A 17,304-nucleotide genomic window follows, 5' to 3' on the forward strand; every position below is an offset into this window, starting at 1 on the left:
GTATCTGATACAACAAATATATCTTTACATTATCGACTTGTGGAGATTCCAGACTGATCAGACATTTTACGATCAGATCTTTGTATATGAAAGAAAAGCATTTAACTGCGCACTAAACATTATCTGACCCGAATGAAATCCATTTTACAGGGAGGTTAAAATTTTCATGGAGAAAATTCAGAATGATACTCATTTGCTAAAAACTTAATACTGAAATCGCTTCGAGGAAAATTTCCATAAAAATACATTCTCTAAGTTGCTGCCTTCACAAGATGCAACAGAGAACAAGCCATCCGGCATTCCGTTCTAGCACAGCAAGCGATGGCGAGTAAGTCGATTCTGTAATCGATTTTTCTAACAAAAGGAATGTACACTTAAAGGAAGTTTTGGTGTAACGATTGATTTATTTGTGAACATTTTTTCGTAACATATAATATTTAATGATGTTCTGTATGACGAAATTGGAAAAAAAGTAATTACACCAGCAGGATTTGAAACTGTGAACGTTAGATGCTGCGCTACACTCTCTTAGTCGGAACACAACTAACATTACAGGTATGGTAGCTAAATGTAAATCATCAACAATGATTTTCTCGGAAACTAGGGGCAGTCGCGTGAAAAACCCCTCGCTAGTTACCCAGGACAGGTCCTTCTACAACATACCTGAGACTCACCAATATCTGTGAATAACAGATCTGATGGTGCAATTGTCAGAGGTAATACACTATCGTTTCTGGCTGTAACTGCTAAACGTTAACAGTTATTTCGTAATTGCCCTAGGCTATATCGCGTATCCAAGCCCCTCTCTTTTGTGTACACAAAACGGGCCAGAGGAATGTTCAGTTTACGTCACTCTGGGAGCAATAATGGTTCCATGAACATTGCTGTAATGTAGATGTTATGCACGGCCATACCACAGTATGGCCCGGCGTCTTTTTAAGACGCTACGCATTTTTTTCAACTGATCGTCCAGGCGCTTTGTCGTATTTGACAGAACTACAGTCTCATCAATGAAACTCATGTTTCTACATCTTCACCATGAACTTTAATTCTCTCTCCAAATCTCTCCTTGGTTCTGTTACTGCTTGGTCAGTTTTACAGGTTGAAAAGCATTCTGGATAGACTACAATCCTCTCTAACTTCCTTCTCAACTACTTCTTTTCTTTCACGACTTTCGACTCTGCATTCTGGTTCCTGTATAGTTTACAGATAACCTTCCGACCTCTTTATTTTATAACTTCTACCTTAACAATGTTGAAGAATATGTCTACTCAGAATTGTCATATATACATCTACATCTACATGGATACTCTACAAATCACATTTAAATGCCTCGCAGAGGGTTCATCGAACCACCTTCATAATTCTCTATTATTCCAATCTCGTACTGCGCGCGGAAAGAACGAAAACCTGTATCTTTCCGTATGAGCTCTGATTTCCTTTATCATGGTGATTGTTTCTCCCTATTTAGGTGGGTCTCAACAAAATATTTTCGCATTCGGAGGAGAAAGTGATTGGAATTTTGTAAGAAGATTCCGCCGCAATGAAAAAGGCCTTTGTTTTAATGATGTCTATCCCAAATTCTGTATAATTTAAGTGATACTCTCTCCATTATTTCGCGATAATACAAGACGGGCTGCCCTTCCTTGAACTTTTTCGATGTACTTAGTCAAACCTGTCTGGTAAGTATCCCACACCGCGCAACAGTATTCGAAAAGAGGACGGACAAGCATAGTGTAGGAAGTCTCCGTAGTAGATCTATTCCACTTTCTAAGTGTCCTGCCAATAAAATGCAGTCTTTGGTTAGCCTGCCCCACAACATTTTCTATTGTTCCAAGTTAAGTTGTTCGTAATTGTAATTCCAAGGTATTTAGCTGAATTTACGGCCTTTAGATTTGACTGATTTATCTTGTAAGAGAAGATTAACAGATTCCTTTTAGCACTCATGTGGATGACCTCACACATTTCGTTTTTTAGGCCAACTGACAATTTTCGCACCATACAGATATCTTTTCTAAATCGTTTTCCAATTTGTTTTGATCCTTCTGATGACTTTATTAGTCGATAAACGACATCGTCATCTGCAAACAACCTAAGATGGTTGCTCAGATTGTCTCCCAAATCGTTTATATAGACAAGGAACAATAAAGGACGTATAACACTACCTTGGGGAACGCCAGAAATCACTTCTGTTTTACTCGATGACTTTCCGTCAATTGCTACGAACTGTGTCCTCTCTGGCAGGAAATCACGAATCCAGTCACATAACTGAGACGATATTCTATAGGCACGCAATTTTACTACAAGCCGCTTGTGTGGTACGGTGTCAAAAGCCTTCCGGAAATCCAGAAACACGGAATCAATTTGAAACCCCTTGTCAATAGCACTAAGCACTTCATGCGAGTAAAGAACTAGTTGTGTTGACTATGTACAATAGACTGTTTTCTTTGAGGTAATTCACTATGCTCGAACACAATGTATGATCCGAAGTCTTGCTGCATATTGTACTATATTTCCTGGGGTGGTCTTGAATTTTAAGAATGTAAATTCCATGTATCGATAATTTTTGTATGAATAGCTGGCGATCTATGCCAAAGAGTAAACAAATGCATTACGTTGCAACGTATGCATTTGTATGGACATTCGCAATCCTGTGACTGAACTTCCGTTTTCTTCATCTTCTTCTGTTCTTGGACTCGAAAAGGAAAGAACGATTGTCTGAGGTTCATCTTGCTGAAACAATCTATGTAAGTTGTAAACGGTACTAAAATATAGTTGTTCATGACTTCAAATTTGTGTACGGTACTTGTAAACCTAAACCTTGCTTGTCCTGAGTAGACGTGGCATTGACCATTGTTAGGCGTCATACTAGAAAATAATTAGTAATTTCCTTTGAGCTCATCTTAGAGACTTGCCGCTGGTTAGGACACTAAACATTTTTTTCAGGTACCACGAGCTATGCGGCAGCTACGAATAATTTAATATCTTTCACTTTCAGATTTTCTCAAGGTTGTGAGATAACATCCCAGGCAGAAAGGCCTGGTCACAGGATTCTAGTTCCAGAGTAAGATTTCATCTGCAAAAGATTATGCTTGTTATCTTTTATTGGTATTCGAGACGAAACCGCGATCTGGAGTTACACGTTTTATTACTTCACATTGAACCGACATACGAAATATTATCTGATGCTATAAGCACATGAGTTTTAACTACACTTCTTTATTTATATATATTGAGGAATATCTGTGATAATTCAAGAGAGAGATAATGAATTATTTATAATCCCGTAACGACCCTGAATACAGAGCTAGTTTGTTGATTGCTGCTCCGCGTCGGGCTAAATTAAATTACCGTACACTGTTCATAGTATTATTAGAGTTATTTCTCTTTTGTTCTGGCGTCACTTTATTAAAAGCTATCAAAGTATATAGAAATTAAATTAAAAATACAGGGTGTTTCAAAAATGACCGGTATATTTGAAACGGCAATAAAACCTAAACGAGCAGCGATAGAAATACACCGTTTGTTGCAATATGCTTGGGACAACAGTACATTTTCAGGCAGACAAACTTTCGAAATTACAGTAGTTACAATTTTCAACAACAGATGGCGCTGCGGTCTGGGAAACTCTATAGTACGATATTTTCCACATATCCACCATGGCCGGCCGAAGTGGCCGTGCGGTTAAAGGCGCTGCAGTCTGGAACCGCAAGACCGCTACGGTCGCAGGTTCGAATCCTGCCTCGGGCATGGATGTTTGTGATGTCCTTAGGTTAGTTAGGTTTAACTGGTTCTAAGTTCTAGGGGACTAATAACCTCAGCAGTTGAGTCCCATAGTGCTCAGAGCCATTTGAACCATTTTTTATCCACCATGCGTAGCAATAATATGGCGTAGTCTCTGAATGAAATTACCCGAAACCTTTGACAACGTGTCTGGCGGAATGGCTTCACATGCAGTTGAGATGTACTGCTTCAGCTGTTCAATTGTTTCTGGATTCTGGCGGTACACCTGGTCTTTCAAGTGTCCCCACAGAAATAAGTGACAGGGGTTCATGTCTGGCGAATAGGGAGGCCAATCCACGCCGCCTCCTGTATGTTTCGGATAGCCCAAAGCAATCACACGATCATCGAAATATTCATTCAGGAAATTAAAGACGTCGGCCGTGCGATGTGGCCGGGCACCATCTTGCATAAACCACGAGGTGTTCGCAGTGTCGTCTAAGGCAGTTTGTACCGCCACAAATTCACGAAGAATGTCCAGAAAGCGTGATGCAGTAATCGTTTCGGATCTGAAAAATGGGCCAATGATTCCTTTGGAAGAAATGGCGGCCCAGACCAGTACTTTTTGAGGATGCAGGGACGATGGGACTGCAACATGGGGCTTTTCGGTTCACCATATGCGCCAGTTCTGTTTATTGACGAAGCCGTCCAGGTAAAAATAAGCTTCGTCAGTAAACCAAATGCTGCCCACATGCATATCGCCGTCATCAATCCTGTGCACTATATCGTTAGCGAATGTCTCTCGTGCAGCAATGGTAGCGGCGCTGAGGGGTTGCCGCGTTTGAATTTTGTATGGATAGAGGTGTAAACTCTGGCGCATGAGACGATTCGTGGACGTTGGCGTCATTTGGACCGCAGCTGCAACACGGCGAACGGAAACCCGAGGCCGCTGTTGGATCACCTGCTGCACTAGCTGCGCGTTGCCCTCTGTGGTTGCCGTACGCGGTCGCCCTACCTTTCCAGCACGTTCATCCGTCACGTTCCCAGTCCGTTGAAATTTTTCAAACAGATCCTTTATTGTATCGCTTTTCGGTCCTTTGGTTACATTAAACCTCCGTTGAAAACTTCGTCTTGTTGCAACAACACTGTGTTCTAGGCGGTGGAATTCCAACACCAGAAAAATCCTCTGTTCTAAGGAATAAACCATGTTGTCTACAGCACACTTGCACGTTGTGAACAGCACACGCTTACAGCAGAAAGACGACGTACAGAATGGCGCACCCACAGACTGCGTTGTCTTCTATATCTTTCACATCACTTGCAGCGCCATCTGTTGTTGAAAATTGTAACTACTGTAATTTCGAAAGTTTGTCCGCCTGAAAATGTACTGTTGTCGCAAGCATATTGCAACAAACGGTGTATTTCTATCGCTGCTCGTTTAGTTTTTATTGCCGTTTCAAATATACCGGTCATTTTTGAAACACCCTGTACATTACAATATCGACTTTAATGATATGGGCCTGTAATTTAGTGGGTTACTCTTACTGCCTTTCTTGAATATTGGCGTTACCTGTGCAACTTTCCAGTCTTTGGGTACGAATCTTTCGTCGAGCGAACGGTTGTATATGATTGTTCAGTATGGAGCTATTACATCAATATACTCTGAAAGGAACCTAATTTATATACAGTCTGGACCAGAAGACTTACTTTTATTAAGTGATTTAAGTTGCTTCACTACTCCGAGGATATTTACTTCCACGTTACTCAAGTCTGCAGCTGTTCTTGATTCGAATTCTGAAATATTTACTTCGCCATCTTTTGTGAAAAAATTTCGGAAGGCTGTGTTTAGTAACTCTGCTTTGGCACCACTGTCTTCGATAGTATCTCCATTGCTATCGCGCAGAGAAGGCGTTGAATGGATCTTGCCGCTAACTTACTTCAGATTCGGCCAGAATCTCTTTGGTTTTTCTGCCAGGTTTCGAGACCAAGTTTCGTTGTGGAAACTGTTACAAGCATCTCGCATTGAAGTCCGCACTAAATTTCGAGCTTCTGTAAATCATTGCCAATCTTGGGGATTATGCGTCTGTTTAAATTTGGCATGTTTGTTTCGTTGTTTCTGCAACAGTGTTCTGACCCGTTTTGTGTACCAAGGAGGATCAGCTCCGTCGTTTGCTAATGTATTTGGTATAAATCTCTCAATTGCTGCCGATATTATTTCTTTGAATTCAAGCCACATCTGCTCTACACTTATACTGTTAATTTGGAAGGAGTGGAGATTGTCTCTCAGGAAGGCGTCGAGAGAATTTTTATCTGCTGATTTTGAATAGGTATACTTTTCGTTTATTTTTGGAGGATTCAGGAGTTAAAATATTCGATCTCGCTAAGACAACCCTATTTTCACGAATCCCTGTATCCGTTTTGATGCTTTCTATAAATCTAAAAATCTTGAATAGATGGATTTTAATTTCTTCAGCTATCTTCTAAGTTGTTTCAATATTATTCCTATATTTCTGCGGGATCTACATTGATCTCCTTCTGAGGTCAACTTCTACTGCTTTTTCCATTCTTTTGCAAATAATACGCGTGAATATTTTTCAGCCGATAATTACTGATCTAATGATTTCGTAATACGTTTCAGAACTGCCTTCTTTGGAAATGAAATTATTACAGTGTCTTGAAGGTATCTCGTTCATCATATGGAGTGATATATCTTTCTAGTACACACGTCCAATGTACACAATAATAGTTTCATATATTACTTATATATATTTAAATGCAACTAGGGCAGGTCAAACTACGTCTGGTATGAACATTATATATATTTAAATGCAACTAGGGCAGGTCAAACTACGTCTGGTATGAACATAATTAGTCAATGTTCAACTCTACGTCTACTTCCAGCATACAAGCAAGCTTTAGTAAAAAAATTATAGATCTGGCCTTTTTGTTTCTAGGACTTGTGACTTGTAGTCCGGGGTGATATATTACTGCCTTATATATATTTAAATGCAACTAGGGCAGGTCAAACTACGTCTGGTATGAACATTATATATATTTAAATGCAACTAGGGCAGGTCAAACTACGTCTGGTATGAACATAATTAGTCAATGTTCAACTCTACGTCTACTTCCAGCATACAAGCAAGCTTTAGTAAAAAAATTATAGATCTGGCCTTTTTGTTTCTAGGACTTGTGACTTGTAGTCCGGGGTGATATATTACTGATCTAATGATTTCGTAATACGTTTCAGAACTGCCTTCTTTGGAAATGAAATTATTACAGTGTCTTGAAGGTATCTCGTTCATCATATGGAGTGATATATCTTTCTAGTACACACGTCCAATGTACACAGGATGTAAACTTCTAACAACTATTCTGTTCACCTTTGCAAACATGATTTATACACTGTATGGTTTTAATGTCTGCGTATTATGATGTAGTTGGTCATTTGAAGCTCTCATAAGCTTTGCCCATTACAAATCTCCTGCGAGAGAATCTGTAGGTTGCTCCATAACTTCATCTGATGTGACAGGGGTCTGACTCGAGACTTAAATAAGAAATAAATTTTTCTGAAGAAGATCATCTTTATCTTCATATCACCATCGTCATCGACACTGTCATCTTGACCATCAGCATCATGACCATCAGCCACTTCACACTGACTAATAGATAAAAGGAACTCTAGTAATAATAGAGAACAACCGCCTTCAGCCAAAATCATGATTTTATTAAAATGCACAATGCATTTCGAGAGCTGTGGCTCATTTACATGTGGTTTGACAGTCCACATCAACTTTGCATTTCGTTTAATTGTGGGCCTGCCAAGATTACATTGTTATATTACAAAATGCCACATAATGAAATATGAGTTTTTGAAACTATGATAAATCTAAAAGTAGGTTACTGTTTTTAGTAGTAGGTGTATGGTTCTGGAGAATGTTTACGTACAAACACACAACTATTAAACAGCATATCTGCAGAAACATTTTGACACAGCACATTTTCGAACACAATTGAAAACAAGTCAAAGAATTTCAGCCTTCAAGATGCTGCATTTTTACAAATAAACAGACATTATCTATAAGGTGTTACGTTATCATTCACATAGGTGTCCTTAATTATACAAATATTAGTGACTGTGGTAAATGTGCCTATATTTTATGAAATGGTTAGATTATTAAATACTTGTTTCTGTAGGGAAAAAACTTCTAAAATTATTGAAAAAATTGTGACTGCTAAACTTAGTTCATTCAACAAGCTTTCAGAAGCTTTTTCTTTATGTAAAATTATTTCTGATTGCTCTAGGAGATCAACTTTTTTGCCCTAGATTTTTGCATGGAGTACAGTTCACCTATTATGGATGTCAAAATTTTCAAATGTGTGTGAATTCCTAAGGGACCAAACTGTTGAGGACATCGGTCCCTAGAATAAGACACTAGTTAAACTAACTTATGCTAAGAACACCACACACAGCCAAGCCCGAAAGAGGACTTGAACCTCCGGCGGTAGGGGCCACGCAATCCGTGGCAGGGCGCCTCAAACCGCGCAGCCACTCCGAGCGGCTATGGATGTCACTTAGTCTGTATCTGTTAAGGTACATGTGGTCAGCTATTATAAATATGACAAAGTGATTAATTCGAAAGACACCAGTGTGCTTTTGTAGCGTGTATGGAAAGTTTTCCTTTTTTGCCTATTTATTATTACGAAAGTAATACAGTCAGGGAAGAAACACTGCAAATAATGAATAACATTTAAAAAAAAGGAGCCCTTGTGATATTGTGAAGGCTTGTAATAATGGCAGAGAATGAGGTACAGAGGGACATAAGGACGGGAGCTGTGGTGTGTTATCCAGCAGATATACAAGATGGCGTAAGGCGAGAAGATGTGGTGGCGTTTCTCCTTTTCAGTGGTGCCTTGGAGAATGTGGTGAGGGATGCAGAACTGCTAAAAAGGCAAATGATCTTTTATAAATTAATGCAGATACTCGCCTACATTGAAAAGATATACACACTACTTAATCTAACTTACGCTAAAGACAAGACACACACCCATGCCCGAGAGATGACTCGAACCACCGACGGGGGGAGCCGCGCGAACCGTGGCGAGGTGCCTTGGACCACGCGGTCACCCCGCGCGGCGCAAAACGGAAGGACAAAATTAACATCCTGAGGATGTGCCAGTGCCAGGTAACATAGCTACATGAAACATAAACCATCCATAGAAAGAACTGCTATAGTATAGTGCCGATGGTTGCTGAGAGAAATACGCTATGAGACGAACAGGAATGACACTTTTATTCAATTACAACGATTACATTTATGTCACCGCGATTTGTAATGGTCTCCTGCACATTGCAAAAGTCGGAACGTGAGTGTTAATACGATGTGTGTTCATCACGGGCAGCAATGCATGGTGGCCACAGGATCAGTTAAGAGTTTTGCAGGTAGGGCGTTCAGTTCTTCCACAAGCGTAGCTGATCACTGTTGGATGGTCGTTGGCGCATATGGACGTGTTTTAAGGGGACCTGAACGTGAAATGACTGAATTTTTCGAATACGTATTTTGTCACTATCTGAAAGACAATTTTATCCCGTTTCAAAAACTTTTCAGCTGTTGATTTGAAGCTCTTTGAACAAATGTCTGCAAACCAGCCACGCTCATACGGCAGGCAAGAAATATCTACATCTACATTTCTACTCCGCAAGCCACCCAACGGTGTGTGGCGGAGGGCACTTAACGTGCCACTGTCATTACCTCCCTTTCCTGTTCCAGTCGCGTATGGTTCGCGGGAAGAACGACTGCCGGAAAGGCTCCGTGCGCGCTCGAATCTCTCTAATTTTACATTTGTGATCTCCTCCGGAGGTATAAGTAGGGGGAAGCAATATATTCGATATCTCTTCCAGAAACGCACCCTCTCGAAACCTGGACAGCAAGCTACACCGCGCTGCAGAGCGCCTCTCTTGCAAAGTCTGCCACTTGAGTTTGCTAAACATCTCCGTAACGCTATCACGCTTACCAAATAACCCTGTGACGAAACGCGCCGCTCTTCTCTGGATCTTCTCTATCTCCTCTGTCAACCCGACCTGGTACGGATCCCACACTGATGAGCAATACTCAAGTATAGGTCGAACGAGTGTTTTGTAAGCCACCTCCTTTGTTGATGGACTACATTTTCTAAGGACTCTCCCAATGAATCTCAACGTGCCACAGTCATGGAAACAATAAAGGCAATATACAGGGACCTTGCAAATATAAAATTACTCAGAAAATGTCTACATGGCCGTACACAAAACCGTAATGAGAGTTACAACAGCTGCGCGTGGCAACGAGCACCAAAAACAGTGTTTGTTGGATGGATAGTACTCAAAATACGTGTGATGGATGCTGTCATCTGCTTCGATGATGGTGTTATCAGCAGGACAAACGTAATGGACAAATTAGGCATCCAGCCAGGAAATGAAATGACAGCTGCTCTGACTGGCATAGATCGTCAGCGACTTGTTGAAGCTGAAAGGGCTGTGGAAGCCACCACTAAAGAGTCCAGAGTAAGGAAAAGGTTCCTGAAGAAGTCTACAGAGGATAAAGAAGCAGTTGTCCAGCAAGATTATACTGCTGGAATGTTCTGAAAGAGGCATACGCTGAGTCAGAAACACTGTGAACATTCTTTTCTCATTTTCTCGAAACTACATTTTCAGGACATTAGCTACATATAGCTTCACAATGGTTTTATCCACGTCCACCAAATTTCTCTCAAGTGAAGAACGGGATAGTATATTTTTATTATGCCTAATACATCGCAGAAATGATCTATTTTGTCATTCTGTATGTAATTTTAGCTGTATTTTTTAGACAAAATAGTAATGTATTACAATAACGGTTTTTCTATTTGCTCACATATACTCCAAACTACAAAACGAGAGGCTTAATGTGTTTGTGACAGTACGTCACACAAATATTGACATTTTTATCGGTTGTAAACCGCAGTTCAAGTATTTTATGAATATAATTAGTGTAAAAGATATAGTTAATGTTCTTGAAACAACTGATATGCAGCGATAATTTAAGTGTAGCATCTTTATTTAATGTCTATGAAAATAAAAAAAGGATCGATAGAGACGCGGTTGTACGGCCGAGGAGGAAGGACGTACTTTATGGCACACACACTGTTTTGTTTCGCTATACGGAAGGCAGCCATTGAGCGTCTACACATATTTTATGTAAGTTATTCTTTATTTTACTAAAATTAACTTGTTATTATTATCACGAAATGAATTTATTTGTAATAGTTGTCACCTCAAGTGCTCGCAGTGGCTAATTATTTTTAATAAGCATTTTTCAATGATTTGCGCTGCGAGAAGCTAATCTTTTGATGCAGCCTCAGGTCGGCCATTACGCGCCGAAGTATTGATTTATTTTTCAAAGTGTTAACTGTAAATTTAAATGCGAGAGATTTCGTTGTAAGAACCTTTTTAAATTGCAACAGATAATTAATTTACGTTAAAGTTCATTTTTTAAATTATACAGATTCCATGAGTTCAGTGAGCTTTATCTTGGCCGCTCCACGGCAACAATCGAAATTCTTTTGAGCCTTTCTTTGAAATGAATAAATAGAAATTAACAAAGTTACATTCAATTCAGTTAATGGCATCTATATTTTAGTCATCACGTTCAAAATCTAAAGTTGGTACATGAATAACAGCGGCCCTTCAAGTACCCGTTTCATATTTACTTATGCACGTAAGTAAAAGTGGTAAGAAAAGATAATGTCCCTGAGAGAAAGAATCATGCACTAACAAAAGAAAAATTCATGCTGATAAATTAAAAATAGAAATATATAAAATATATATATAATTTTTTTGTATATAACATAACAATTGGCACCGACGTCACATGTTCCTATTAATGTTGACAGCAGCCTGCCACAGTTTAAATGCTATTAGACTGATGCTGGACCAGAAAATGGTACCAAAATGGGAACGTGTATTATAAAAACGTCTATTAGGCAAAATACTGTAATTCTTAAACTATAACAGATATTTCAATTAATTTCCTTTTAGGGCTTGAGTTAGTGTCATTCATTGTTGGTAAAAAAAAACCACAACTTCCTCGGCATTGTAGATCAAGAGTAATGTGCACTGAGGGCAAGATATGAAAATGCAGCCCGTTCAAGTCCCGGCCCCCTTAATACGTCTCCCTCACGCAACTGCTCGGTGGGACTTAGGGTCTAGGAAGGAGCGGGCCAGTACGTCCGGCAAATAGAGGGTGGTCCATTGAGTGTGACCGGGCCAAATATCTCACGAAATAAGCGTCAAACGAAAAAACTACAAAGAACGAAACTTGTCTAGCTTGAAAGGGGAAACCAGATGGCGCTATGGTTGGCCCGCTAGATGGCGCTGCCATAGGTCAAACGGATATCAATTGCGTTTTTTAAAAATAGGAACCCCCCATTTTTTATTACATATTCGTGTAGTACGTAAAGAAATATGAATGTTTTAGTTGGACCACTTTTTTCGCTTTGTGATAGATGGCGCTATAATAGTCACAAACATATGGATCACAATTTTAGACGATCAGTTGGTAACAGGTAGGTTTTTTAAATTAAAATACAGAACGTAGGTACGTTTGAACATTTTATTTCGGTTGTTCCAATGTGATACATGTAACTATGTGAACTTATCACTTTTGAGAACGCATGCTGTTACATCGTGATTACCTGTAAATACCACATTGATGCAATAAATGCTCAAAATGATGTCCGTCAACCTCAATGCATTTGCCAATACCTGTAACGACATTCCTTTCAACAGCGAGTAGTTCGCCTTCCGTAATGTTCGCACGTGCATTGACAATGCGCCGACGTATGTTGTCAGGCGTAGTCGATGGATCACTATAGCAAATATCCTTCAACTTTCCCCACAGAAAGAAATCCGGGGACGTCAGATCCGGTGAACGTGCGGGCCATGGTATGGTGCTTCGACGACCAATACACCTGTCATGAAATATGCTATTCAATACCGCTTCAACCGCACGCGAGCTATGTGCCGGATATCCATCATGTTGGAAGTACATGGCCATTCTGTCATGCAGTGAAATATCTTGCAGTAACATCGGTAGAACATTACGTAGGAAATCAGCAAACATTGCACCATTTAGATTGACATCGATAAAATGGGAGCCAATTATCCTTCCTCCCATAATGCCGCACCATAAATTAACCCGCCAAGGTTGCTGATGTTCCACTTGTCGCAGCCATCGTGGATTTTCCGTTGTCCAATAGAGCGTATTATGCCGGTTTACGTTACCGCTGTTAGTGAATGACGCTTCGTCGCTAAATTTAACGCGTGGAAAAAATGTGTCATCGTCACGTAATTTCTCTGGTGCCCAGTGGCAGAACTGTAAACGACGTTCAAAGTCGTCGACATGCAATTCCTGGTGCATAGAAATATGGTACGGGTGGAATCGATGTTGATGTAGCATTCTCGGTACCGAAGTTTTTGAGATTCCAGATTCTCGCGCAATTTGTCTGCTACAGATATGCGGATTAGCCGCGACAGCAGCTAAAAAACCTATTTGGGCATCATCATTTGTTGCAGGTCGTGGCTGACGTTTCACATGTGGCTGAACACTTCCTGTTTCCTTAAATAACGTAACTATCCGGCGAACGGTCCGGACACTTGGATGATGTCGTCCAGGATACCGAGCAGCATACATAGCACACGCCCGTTGGGCATTTTGATCACAATACCCATACATCAACACGATATCGACCTTTTCCGCAGTTGGTAAACGGTCCATTTTAACACGGGTAATGTATCACGAAGCAAATACCGTCCGTACTGGCGGAATGTTACGTGATACCACGTACTTATAAGTTACAGCGCCATCTATCACAAAGCGAAAAAAGTGGTTCAACTAAAACAGTCATATTTCTTTACGTACTACACGAATGTGTAATAAAAATGGGGTGTTCCAATTTAAAAAAAACGCAGTTGATATCCGTTGGACCTATGGCAGCTCCATCTATCGGGCCAACCATAGCGCGATCTGGTTTCCTCCTTCAAGCTAGACAAGTTTCGTTCTTTGTAGTTTTTTCGTTTGATGCTTATTTCGTGAGATATTTGGCCCGGTCACGATCAATGGACGACCCTGTACACTGTCGTTCCAAGAGTTCCATCATCGCTGTGCCATGCAGTCGCGCACTGTCTTCCATAAATAGGAAGTCAGGTGCAAAAGCACCCCTGAGAAGATGCACATGGGGAAGAAGTACAGTGTTGCGATAGTGATGACTGGTGAATGGACTGTATTCAAAGATGTGGACATCAAGAGACTCACGCAACATTGCCTCCCAACTACGGAGCACGTGGAGAACGAAAACGATGATATTCCCAACCGCGCGAAGTGTTGTGACCTCTTCGTATGAGGGTATGTCCAGAATGTACTCCTGACATTGTCAGTATGAGGCGATCTGTAATGTATCGTTACGGAAGAAAACTTCAAAAGCTTAGAAATTGCAGCGAGAAACGACCTGCGACGGTTATGCACAATATGCTGTAGCATTTTAAAGCATAAGATGCGATGGTGACAGCCGTGGCGGCTTCTGTGAGGGCGCACGGTGCTACTGGGATCACTGGTGCGCGCGATCTGGCCCTCGTCGTATCATCTTTGCTAGGTTGTGGGTTCCCTTTGGGGCTGTGTGGTAGTGAGTGGTATGCGGGATACGGAGATGGACGGGTGTGCTTTAGCACTCGGCGTCCTGGCGATTGCAGCGCGTTGAAACCGTTGACTTTTGGGCTGTGGGGGCCCTCTATCTCCTGCGGCGTTGACCGTTGTTACTGGTGAGTTTAGCGGGCAACGAGCGGCTGTCGTCACATGCAGCCTGCGTCAGTCAATTGTGGTGTGCTAAATACGCCGAGATGTACTGAACAACCTGTTAGCAGCTACGAGCTGGAGGGCAGTATTATCCGGTGCCTACCTGGAGTGCTGAAGCTGTTGGCCTCCTTGGGATCATCATCAGTAGGTACTACACTTAAAGACTGCTAATTCTGTCCCGGTGTGAGCTTGCCAGGAATCCGGTTTCTTTATGCCTTTCAGTGACCCCATTTGGGGCTGTGTGTGTCAATCTGGAGGTTTCTGTAAGTGCCAAACTAGTATTTTGCAATGTTAATCTCTTCTTTGAAATCGTTGTTTGTTAGCATTGTTTCATTTATGTTTGTTGTAGAGCTCATGGCCCTGCCTAGGGCGAGGTATTGGATTTGGCGTGTAACTAATGTTGTGTGCGCTCATCCTAAAGGTGAAACGTCCCCTTAGAAAAATTAATGAATGTGCTGATAAACCTCCTACATTATTTGATTTTCAAACAGCTGAGCAGAACTGAACGTACTCAGACATTTCGCTCTTTACCTATTCTGATCAACACTAAACTGACACACAATATTTTTAGCGCAACGCAGTCTGACTTTCAATAATCCCTACAAAAGAATGGCCCTAGCTAACAATAACCTATAACTTTCATGAATTCTTACCTCACAAAAATCTTCGTTACTCGAAGTACTGCAATAAGCGAGCGCCAATACTGCCACCTAAATAAAATATTATAACGACTGAAGGAACTAACTACTGATAGGCATACTTAGCAAATGAAAGATTTTGATAGAGAACAAACAGTGTATTTACCTTAATAGTGTTCAAAAGTCATCAGTTCATGACATCCAGTCTTACAAATTTAATATCTCTGTCCAGATCATCCGCTCTCAAAACTACGCCATCTCTCTCCCCACATCCACCACTGCTGGCGGCTCACCTCCAACTGCGCAACGCTACGCGCTGTTAACAGCCAACTGCCCAAAAGTACAATAGCATATACTCCAACAATGCAAACCAGCCACAGACTTCACATAGCACAGTCAGTGATTTTCATAAAGAGCGCTACGTGGCGTTACTAACATAAAAACCTAAACAGCCTACTTACAAAGGTACGCACGAGTGTGTTATGTGTGTGTGTGTTTGTACGAGGGGCGTTCAGAAAGTAAGCTCCGATCGGTCGCGAAATGGAAACGACTATGAAAATCCGATAAAGCTTTGCACAGATGTGTTGGGTAGTGTCTCTAGTATAACACCAGTTAGCATCACGTCGCTCTTCTCATTTCTGAGCTTGCAGTGAGTGCGTAAAGATGTCTAGAAAATAGTGTCTGCCGCCAAGTACGAGGGCCTGGTGAGAAATTTCGCCTGAAGCTATGCAGCTAACATTACATAACTGTCGTGCTGTTTCTTCTTCAAGACAATTCTCAGCCGCATTCTGCAGGGGCAATGAAGATGCTCCTGCGTCGTTTTCAAATGGAAATGTGAGATTACCCACAATACAGTCCGCAATTGTCTCCCCCTGAGTTTCATCTCTGGTCACATGAACCGCTGTCTTTGAAGACAACATTTTGACACAGACAACGAGGTGTAGGCCAGCGTAGAGAATTGGCGGAAAGCACTGGCGGCTGCCTTCTATGATGAGGCTATTGAAAAGTTGGTACAACGCTATGACAAAAGTCTAAGTCAGAACGGCGACTACGTAGAGAAGTAACTGAAAGGTGTAGCTGACTGTTACAAGTAAGACATTTCTGATGTTCACTGTGGTTTCAATTTGGCAATCAATCGGAGCTTACTTTCTGAACAGGCCTCGTATTTGCGCACTCTGTTATTCTGTGTTGAGGAGCCTTTCGGGTTATAGGTGTACATTTTAACCGGCAATCTACCATTTGGGGCATATTCAAATTACAGCGTCTGTTAGCCCTCAGAGGCCCCTGTGCAGGTATATCTGGACTAGTTTGAATTATTATGCAATAAATTTTTTAAACGACTTTGTACATTATTTTTTTATTATTGCCGCAAAGGTTAATTTGCAATGTTGATGAGTGGGGCGCTGCTATACTGAAGTTTTAATAACGGGTTTCCTTAAAAATAATCTTGAATAGGCCGTTTAAGTACTGCTGTGCATGTTAATTTCCATCAAAGGTGGTTGCTGTTTGTTGTGTAATGTACGTTTACAGCTTTGTATCAGCAGCGGTTGACGCGTTGCTGTTCTGCTGGTCCGGGGCAGGGAAGCGTTTTCTTTCTGTTTCGGCGGTTTTCTCGTCATCCCGCGAGGCCTATGCGTTGGCGGGTCAAACGCTTTTCTGCGGATCTCCCGTTCCTCCCTCATTCTTTAGGGAGAATGAGGGTATGTCCAGAATATACTCCTGACATTGTCAGTATGAGGCGATCTGTAATGTATCGTTGCGGAAGAAAACTTCAAAAGCTAAGAAATTGCAGCGAGAAACGACTTGCGACGGTTATGCACAATATGCTGTAGCATTTTAAAGCATAAGATGCCGCGACGGGGTGTCCCCGCATTGGGAAGTAATTTACTCGGTGTTTTTATTATTGTAAGGTGCTTGTAGGTGTGCGATGAAAGCCTTTGGACAAACTGAGCAGTGATTTTCTTTATTTCTTAAAAAATGGGGTATAATTGTCATCATCATTTCAATAGTATTCTGGCGGCCTGGCAGTTTATTTAAGAACTTAACTTGATTTATGTGTAACGGGCTTGTGTCTGTAA

This window comes from Schistocerca nitens, chromosome 10 (assembly GCF_023898315.1).
Source record: "Schistocerca nitens isolate TAMUIC-IGC-003100 chromosome 10, iqSchNite1.1, whole genome shotgun sequence".
Lineage (NCBI taxonomy): Eukaryota > Metazoa > Arthropoda > Insecta > Orthoptera > Acrididae > Schistocerca > Schistocerca nitens.